This window comes from Hyaena hyaena, unplaced genomic scaffold (genome assembly GCF_003009895.1).
Source record: "Hyaena hyaena isolate Hyena2069 unplaced genomic scaffold, ASM300989v1 scaffold_778, whole genome shotgun sequence".
Lineage (NCBI taxonomy): Eukaryota > Metazoa > Chordata > Mammalia > Carnivora > Hyaenidae > Hyaena > Hyaena hyaena.
Genome location: NW_024081411.1, coordinates 879335 through 888994, shown reverse-complemented (window position 1 = coordinate 888994; position 9660 = coordinate 879335). Strand labels below are relative to the sequence as shown.

The following is a 9660-nucleotide window of genomic DNA, read 5'->3' as shown; positions in this document are numbered from 1 at the left end:
TTGTGCACCTAGAGCTTACTCTGCCCAGTCATAGGAGGAAAGAGAAGAGAACTTATGTCTCCCCGTGCTGGTCCTTGGCCAATGACTGAAGAGTTGGGAGAGTGAGGGCCCAACCCTCTGTTCTCTGTTTGGGACAGCCCTGAGGGGTAACCTACAGTCTAGAGCACCCTGGAGGGATCAGGGTGGGACTTTTCATGAAATTGCACCCTTTGCTGCTTCCCACTCATCTCCTGTTTTCCCCACTTCTCTGGAAACATCACATTTGAAAGCCACTCGGTCTGTTTCTGGGGAACCTGATATCTCTAATGGGCAAGGAGAAGGAGAAGGAGCTAGAGAAACTTCTTCAGGACAAGTCCAGTCCTTTGCCAGATGAGAGAGCTACAGAGAGTCGCGCCAGCTTGGCCTGTCATATTGTACTACAGAAAGTAGGTCCTCCCACTGAGCCAAATGACAGCAGCTGTGCTGATAGCCACACACACAATGTTCTGTACCAGGAGTCTCTCCTCAACAGCTCCCCCCGCCCCCCCATCTAACCTGCCTTCTCACATCCCACTCAGTGGGACAAGCCCCCTAGAATGGAGGTTAAAGGGGTGGTGGTAGTCTAAGGAAAAGCCCCTCCACCACCCTTTCTGTTATGCCTGACCAGGATGATACATGATGGAACTGATGTGCCATCAGGAGCCAGGGAGGGGTTGGAACCCACATGGAACTAAGAGTTAGACTCCTTGTACCTAGCTCATCTCCCAACCAGCTCTGTGACCTGTTTTCTCCACTGCAATGTAGTCTCTGAGATTCCCTCTAGCTCTAAAGGTCTGTGCTTTCACATGACATGTTCAGTGCCTCCTGAGAGCTTATAATCTTGTTAGGGAAACACGACACAATTAGAGGACTGTACATGACAGGCTATAGTACAAATCTGAAATCAGTCCAATTAAGGGAGAAAAGAAATAGTGCAGAAAACAATCACAGTAGCTGATTAGGATGGGTGGATTTCTGTGGGGCAGTCTTCAGGAAAGGGTTCAAGGAAGAATTTGAGAAGGGGCTTAGAGGTTGACTATTGCTTAGATGAAGGAAAGTAAAAGTCACCATAGTCATAGGCTTATAATTGTTACTTTTGTGCACATCAAGGGAGAGACAAGGGGACAAAATCCTGGTTATCGTCTAATTGCTGTTCCAACTCCTAAGTGAATACAGCACACACTGCTCCAGTTATAATATACTAGTTATTTACGGGGCTGTATTTCTATCCTCCCTGGCTTAACACACATCACTGGGAATCTGACATTCAGAATTGGCTTTTCCAACCTTCTAAATTTTAATTAAAGTAATTATGTTACTAACAGAAGCTGTAATTTATCTTCTCCCTGTGTTTACAAAAAGGAAAAAAGGCAACTTTGGCCAAGTACATTTTCCCTGCCTCCTATTACTGGTTTGGTGGTGGGGAAGGGGGGATGTCTTTGGTTGGGGGGGGGCCCAGAGACCATTCTACACACTGATCTCTTCTCTCTGCAGTGCCGAGGGCCCTGTTCTAGCTATTTTGGGTAACTGCTACTGAAAGCCTTAAAGTGGGCTGAGCTGTGTCATTCAGAAGCAGCATCTGGGCTAAAGGGCAAATCCATGTTCTAGCAAAGTCCTTTTGACACAAGATACTCTGTGTGGGGGGGTGTGGGGGGGTGTGCGCACACGTGCATGAGTATTTCTGGTAATGGTGGGAATAAGGAGCTCAGTGATTTAGATGAGAACTTTCCATGCAATTAACTTGTTCCATACCAAAGCAGGTGCTGAAGGGAACCACTGGGCCAGTCTGCTCAGTAAATACCCATCCCCAGATGTAGAGCAATTCAATGGAAATAATTATACTGGGTCAATTAAGCAGAACTCACACCTCCTGTTAGCCCGTTTGAAATTTTTATTTCCATGAGTCAGGTTTGTTCAGGATTTAAACTGCTTTACCTCTACAAAAGGGAGCCTCTAGGGAAACATCATTGATTTGTGCCATGGTGGTTGTTGCTGGAGAAGGTGGCCCTACTTCGTAAGCAAGAGCATTTGTTCTGGGTCTCAGGCAGGCCTGGGCTGAAGTGCTGGGTCCAACACTTAGTGTTCCTATAATCTTAGGCAAGTTACTTAATTCTCTCAACCTCAGTTTTCTCATTTTAAAAGTGAAGATGGGAAGACAGCTTCTATCCTCATTCTTTTATGAGGATTAATTGAGAAAATGCTGGTAAAGCTCTGAAAAAAAGGTCCTGGGATATAATCAATGATCTATAAGCAGCAACTATTATTATTGTTATCAACAGTAAAATTGAGTCTTATTGTAACTGCACCACCTCTGATGACCCAGCGGAAAGCCTTTATAAAGGGTGGCATGTGAAGAGCTAATTATGCTCAACTCCAAACATGCAAAATTTAGAGATACCAATATGTGAGGTTATAAAATGAACAATGAGGGGGTAATGTAAGGACTGGAATAAAGAAGGAACATCAGAATTCAATGAATTCTAAAGACCCTTGGCTGTAGTGAGGACCAGTCCATCTGTGGATTACACATGGCATGTTACAAAGGCTGGGAGGGAGGCTGAGAAACTAAACATTGGGGACCATTGTCAGGTTGAAAATGAATCAGAAATGAAATGACATCACCTCTGAAATGATAAGGCAAATCAGTAAAAAAATGCAATCTAACTGACAAAAATTCTGTTTTTCACACAATAATAGTATTTATTGAGAGTTTACAGTTTGAGAGGGGCATTAACGTGGATTCCTTATTTAATCTTTACCATAACCTAAGGGAAACCATGAAGTTGGATCTATGATTATCCCTTTAGGGATGTGCTTACTTCAGGAAATGAAAGGTCATTCACTTCTTAAAGAGGTTCTTTTATAGTCTGGGAGAGTGTAGACCCACCAGAAGCTTACATATGGGAGGGGCTTACTTAAACTCCAGAGAATGTGGATTTAGTTGTATTCATATAATCATTAACAACTTATTTATGTAGGCTCTATTATAAGGTGCTAGGAACTGAGTTTGTGTTGAAGATATAATGATGAACAAAAGTAGGTGTGATCAGCTTCTGAGAAGATGGAGTATACCTCCTGCTTTTCCTTATACCTCCTGCTGTTATGGACAATAAAACCCCCTAAGCATTGTACGTAGAACAAACCTAAGAAGACGCTGAAAGGTGGAAAGAAGATGGCAGGTCACTAAGAGATTTGGGGAGCCAGCGAATGACATGTGAGTTCTCTGTTTATGTTTTTGGTTCTTGTTTTTTGGGGTTTGTTTTTGCCTCATGAATCCCAGACATCTCATTAGAGATGAAGAAGCCAGCAACTTGGAAATATCCACGTGCACAGACAATACAATCCATAGCCAAAGGATTAGAAAAGGGGCAGTTTGGCAAGACAGAGAACTTTTAGACAATAACAACTTAACTCTAGCCAAACGCCACAGAAAAATCTGTGGCCTCACCCAGGGCCCACTGGTAATGAAGCCAGCTCCTTCCCCATGCTTTTGTATCAGTCGAGGCCACCTGGGAAGGAGTAATGAGACACACTCCTACCCCTTCCTGCCAGAGAGGTACCAGCGGGGGTTTGATGGGAACAGGAAACTCCCACCTTTGCCCAGCCCCGCCCCCCAGGTGTCAATGGAGGCCAAGGAGGAAATACGAATTTACACTCCTCCTGGCAGTACCAAGGTAGCACCGCCTCCTCTTCCTCTGCCAGGGCTATATCAGAAGCAAGCTAAGATCCAGAGTCCCAAAACATAATACTCACAGTAAGAACAGGAAGTCTCATACGGAATGTAAAAAGAAAATCTCATCTACTGACGCCAGCACAGAGATGACAGAGAAGTTAGAATTCTCTGATAAAGATTTTAAAGCTGTTATTACAAAAAATACTTCAACAATCAATTAAAAACAAGCTGGGAACAAATGGAAATATAGAAAATTTCAGGAAGGAAATAAAAGACATAAAGAAGAACAAAATGGAAATTTTAGAATTGTAAAACATAATAACTGAAAACAAAAATCTCAAAGGATCAATTCAACAGCAGAATAGAGGGGACAGAAAACAATAATTTAACTTGAAAATAGGAAAGCAGAAATCAGCCAGTCTGAACAACAGAAAATAGATGGAAAAAATAAGAAAGAACAAAGTCTCAGGGGTTTGTGGGACTATAACAAAAGATCTAACATTCATATCCTGGGATTCACAGAAGGAGAGGAGCAAAAAGACAAGGACAGAAAAGTGCTAAAAGAGATAATGGCTGAAAACTTCTCAAATTTGTCAAAAGACATGCCTATATATTCAAGGAGCTGAGTGAGCCTCAAANAAAAAAAAAAAAAAAAAAAAAAAAAAAAAAAAAAAAAAAAAAAAAAAAAAAAAAAAAAAAAAAAAAAAAAAAAAAAAAAAAAAAAAAAAAAGAAATCCACAGCAAGACGCATTACAATCAAACTTCTGAAAACTAGAGACAAAGAAAAATCTTGAAAGCAGCAAGAGATAAATGACACATTACCTACAGGGGAAAACAATTCAAATGACAATGTATTTCTCATCGGAAACTATGGAGGTCAGAAATAAATGACACATTTTTCAAAATATTTTAAGCATTCTCAATGCTGAAAATAAAGAAATACCAACTCAGAATCCCACAGCCAGTGAAAATATCCTTCAAGAATGAGGGGGAAATGAAGACATTGTCAGATGAAGAAAAACTAACAGGTTTTGTCAAGAGCAGACCCACCGTAAATGAATGACTGATAACAGGAGGTATCCTAAAAGAGGAAGAAAGGAAATGATAGAAGAAGGAACTTTGTGAAGCATCAGGAACAAAGAAAGAACATGGGAAGCTAAAATCTTGGTAAATAAAATTGACTTTCCTTTTTCACTTGAGCTTTCTAAAAATTTTTAGTTGTTCAAGGAACAATCATGACACTGCTTCATATAGTTCTAAATGAATGTGTAGGAAATATTTAAGGCAATTATAAATTGGGAAAGGGAAAGAGATATAAAGAAAAATAAAATTTTTATACTTCAAACTGGTGAGAAGAAAAATTTATAGGCTATGATAGATTGTGTATGTTTAATGCAATACCTAGAACAACTACTAAAAAGTTGTACAGAGATATGTTCAAAAATGTTATAGATGAAATCAAACTGAAACTTAAAAAATATTCAAGTAACTCACAGGAAGGCAGGGACAACAAGACAGATATATTAAAAACAGAACAAACAGAAAACAAAAAGTAAAATGGCAGGGATAAGCACTAATATATCACTAATTACAGGATCCGTATGATCGAAATACACAAAATAATAGGCAGATAGGCAACATGGATTAACAAATGTGACCCAACTATATGATGTCTACAAGAAGTGTACTTAAAATATAGCTCTGAAAGGATGGAAAAGATATATCATGAAGACATTAATCAAAAGACAGCAGGACTGGCTATATTAATGACAGATAAAGTAGACTTCAGGACAGAGAGAATTATCCGAGACAGAGACATTATGTAATGACAAAAAGGTCATTTTATTAAGAAAATATAGCAATCTTAAATGTGTAAATATCAAACAATAAAGCTGCAAAATGTATGAAGTATAAACTGACAGAACTGAAGGGAGAAATAGAACCATGGACAATTAGAATAGAGAATTCAGCATGCCTTTCAATTGTCCGATTGATAGAAAATCAGCAAGAACATAGGAAAACTAAACAACACCATCAACCAATGAGATCTAGCCAATATTTATAGAACGCTCCACAGTAGAACATACATTGTTTTCAAGTAAAAACAGAACATAGGTGAGACAGACCATATCCTGGGCTATAAAGCAAAAACTAATATTTTTATAGTTTTATATTTTAATAAAATTATTTAATATTTTAATATGTTTTAAAAAATTGAAATCATATAGAATATGTTCTTTTACCATAATGGAGTCACACTGGAAGTGAATAATAGAAAGATAATGAAAAATCTCCAAAAAACATGAAAATAAAAGAACATACTCCCAAATAATCCAGGAATCAAATAAGATGTCTTAATAGAAATAAAAAGAATATGAACTTAATGAAAATAAAACCATAACATATCAAGATTTGTGGAATACAGCTAGAGTAATGCAGAGATGGTAATTTATAGCACTAAATGCATATATTAGAGAAGTAGAAAAGTCTCAAGTCAATAATTTAACCTTCCACTTTAATAACCTAGAAAAAGACGAACCAATTAAACCCAATGCAAGCAGAAAGAAGGAAATAATAAAGAAAATAGCAGATGTCACTGAGACTGAATACAGAAAAAGACAGAAGAAAATCAGTGAAACTAAGAGCTGTTTCTTTGAAAAGGGCAATAAAATTGCAAAGTTCTAGGAAGACTGACACAGTAAAAAGAAAGAAGTTTGCAATATCAGGAAGGGAGGATATCACTACTGATTTTGCATACATCAAAGGATAATAAAGACATACTGCTAACAATTCTATGCACACAAATTTGACAACTCAGAGCAAATGCTTGAGACACCAGCCACCACAACTTATTCAATATGAAATATATTGCTTGAAAAACTCTATAACTGTTAAGGAAATTGAATTCATAATTTCAGAAACACCCCCAAGTAAATTTCCAGGCCCAGATGGTTTTACTGGAAAATTCTATCAGGTTTAAAGAAAAATTAAAACCAATTCTATACACTCTGTTCCAAATAATAGAAGAATAGGGAACACTTCCTAATTCACTGTGTGAAGTTAATATTACTCTGATATCAAAACCAGACAGCCCCAAAACAAAACAAAACAGCACCCCAAAAAATCCACAGTCCAATATCATTCATAAATATAGACACAACAATCGGTAACAAAATATTAGCATATAAAATCCAGCAACATATAAAATGAATTTTATACCATGACCAAATGGGGTTTATTGCTGGGATGCAAGATTGGTTTAATGTAAGAACATCAATCTGTGTTAATAGGCTAAAGGAGAAAGATCAAATGATCATACCAATTGATGCAGAAAAAAGCATTTCAAATTTAACACCTATTTATGAAAAAACTCAGAATAATAGGAATACGGGGAAACTTTCTGGATAAGGAGTGCTATAAAAAACCAGTAGAGAATATTGTAGTTAATGGTGAAATACAGAATGTTTTTCCTCCAAGATTAGTAACAAGGCAAGGATGTTCACTTTTATCATTTTTATTCAATATAGTTGAATTCAACTTGAAATTGAATTTTTATCCATCTGGAAGCTCAAACCAGTGCAGTAAGGCAAGGAAAAAAATGGCCTATGGACTGGAAAGGAAGAAACAAAACTGTTCCTGATCGCAAAGGATGTAATGGTTTACCTAGCAAATGCCAAGGAATTTACAAAAATAATCCTAAAATAAATGAGTTCACCAAAGTCACAGGATACAAGGTAAACATACAAAAATCAACTATTTCTATATGCTAGTAATTAATTCAGGGATACCAAAATTTAAAATATAATACCATTTATATTTACTAAAAAATGAAATACTTATGTGAGAGTCTAACAAAACATGTATGGGAATTATGTGCTAAAAACTATAAAATACTGGCAAAAGAAATCAAAGAAGAGATAAATAATCAAAGAAACATACTGTGTTCATAGATTGGAAGATTTAACATAGTAAAAATTTCTCCCCAAATTGATGTATGTGTTCAATATAATTTCTATCAAAATTGCAGCATGATTTTTGAAAATAGGGATACAATTATTCTAAAATTGATACCAAAAGGCAAAACCTTTTTATCAAATGTATTAAAGTAGCTAAAACAATTTTGAAAAGAGGGATAAAGTGGAAGAAATCAATCTACCTGATTTCAAGACTTAATATATAACAGCAATAATGAAATCTATATGGTATTGGCAGAGGAATAGGCACATTTGATAGTTCAATGGCACAGAACAGAGAACTCAGACACAGAATCACAATATACCCAACTTATTATTTTTTTAAAGTTTATTTATTTTGAGAGACAGAATGAGCAGGAGAGGGGGAGAGAGAGAGAGGAGAGAGAGAATCCCAAGTGGGCTCTGCACTGTTAGGAAAGAACCCAATGTGGGGCTCAAACCCATGAACCCATGAGATTATCACCTAAGCTGAAGAGCCAGATGCTCAAATGACTGAGCCACCCCAGGCACCCCCAGCTTATTTTTGATGAAGGCACAAAAGCAATTCAATGGAGGGAAGATAGCTTTTCAACAAATGGTGCTGGAGCAGTTGGACAGCTATAGCTATAAAAGTGAATCTCACTTTGTTTCATACTTTATACAAAAAATGAAATCAAAATGGATCATGGGGTTAAGTGTAAAATACAAACTATAAAACTTATGTAGAAAATATCTTTGAGATTCAGGGCTATGCAAAAATTGTTAATAGCACCAAAAACACGATTCCTAAAAAAAATTGATAAACTGGACTTCATCACAATTTAAAAATTCTGCTCTGTGGACAATCATGTTAAAAGGGTGCAAAGACATGCTATAGACTGAGAGAAGATATTTTCTCACATATTCCACAAGGGCCTGTATCTAGAATACAGAAAGAACTCTTAAAACTCAGCAGAAAAACAAACCAACCCAATGAGAAAATTGATCTAAGACTTGAAAAGATATTTCACCTAAGTGGACATAGAGTTGGCAAATAGTATGCAAAAAAGATGTTCAGTTTCTGGGCATTCATACTCATAGTCTTTGGGACCTGGGTTGTTGGGTTTTGTGCACTATCTGATTGAAAGGGTGATGGCATTGCTAGGATGAAGCTCCTGAGACTTTTGATGAAATTGAGTCACAAAACTGTAATCATTGAATTAAAGAATGGAACAGAGGCCATGGAACAATCATATGTGTAGATTTCAGCATGAACATGTACCTTAAAACTGTCAAAATGACCTTGAACAACAGGTACAGCTGAAAACAATGAGTTTTCAAAGAAAAAATATTTGATGTTTTATTCTGCCAGTTGGCTTACCTCTGGATACACTACTCGTGGATGTTGAGCCAAAGGTGAAATCTAAGGGGAGCTGTTGCAGGAAGAAGTCGAAGCCAAGGAAGAGGAAGAGGACGTGTTCCAGGTAGAAGAAGAGGGGGTCCTAGGTGATAATGTCTCTTAAGATTACTATTTCAAAGTGATACATGGTTTGGGATATTTTTGATAGGTTTTGTCTGTTAATGTCAGTTTTTAATAAACATAAATGCAAGGAGAAATAGAAAAAAAAGATGTTCAACATCCTTAGCCATCGGGGAAGTGCAAATTAAAGCCACAATGAGATTTCATTATGTATCTACCAAATTGACTAAAATAAAAAAATATTGATAACACTAAATGCTGGAGGGGCGTCAGAGAAACTAGATCATTCATACATTGCTGGCAGGAATGTAAAACAGTACATCGACTGAAAAACAGTGTAGCAGTTTGTTAAATAACTAAATATGCAACTACCATGGAATGAAGCAATGACACTCCTGGGCATTTATCCTAAGAAGATGAACACTTATAGTCACAGAGAAACCTGTATGCGAATGTCTATGGCAGTTTTATTCATTAAAGTCCCAAACTGGAAACAACTCAAATGTCCTTCAGTGGGTTAAACACACGGTGGTACATCCATTCTATGGAATATAACA

The 9660-nt window shown here is 37.0% G+C and overlaps 1 pseudogene; it reads left to right on the top strand.

Annotated features, from left to right (window-relative positions):
* Positions 1 to 8789: 8789 nt before the first annotated feature.
* Positions 8790 to 9133, top strand: LOC120221397 (annotated as a pseudogene).
* The last annotated feature ends 527 nt before the right edge of the window (positions 9134 to 9660 follow it).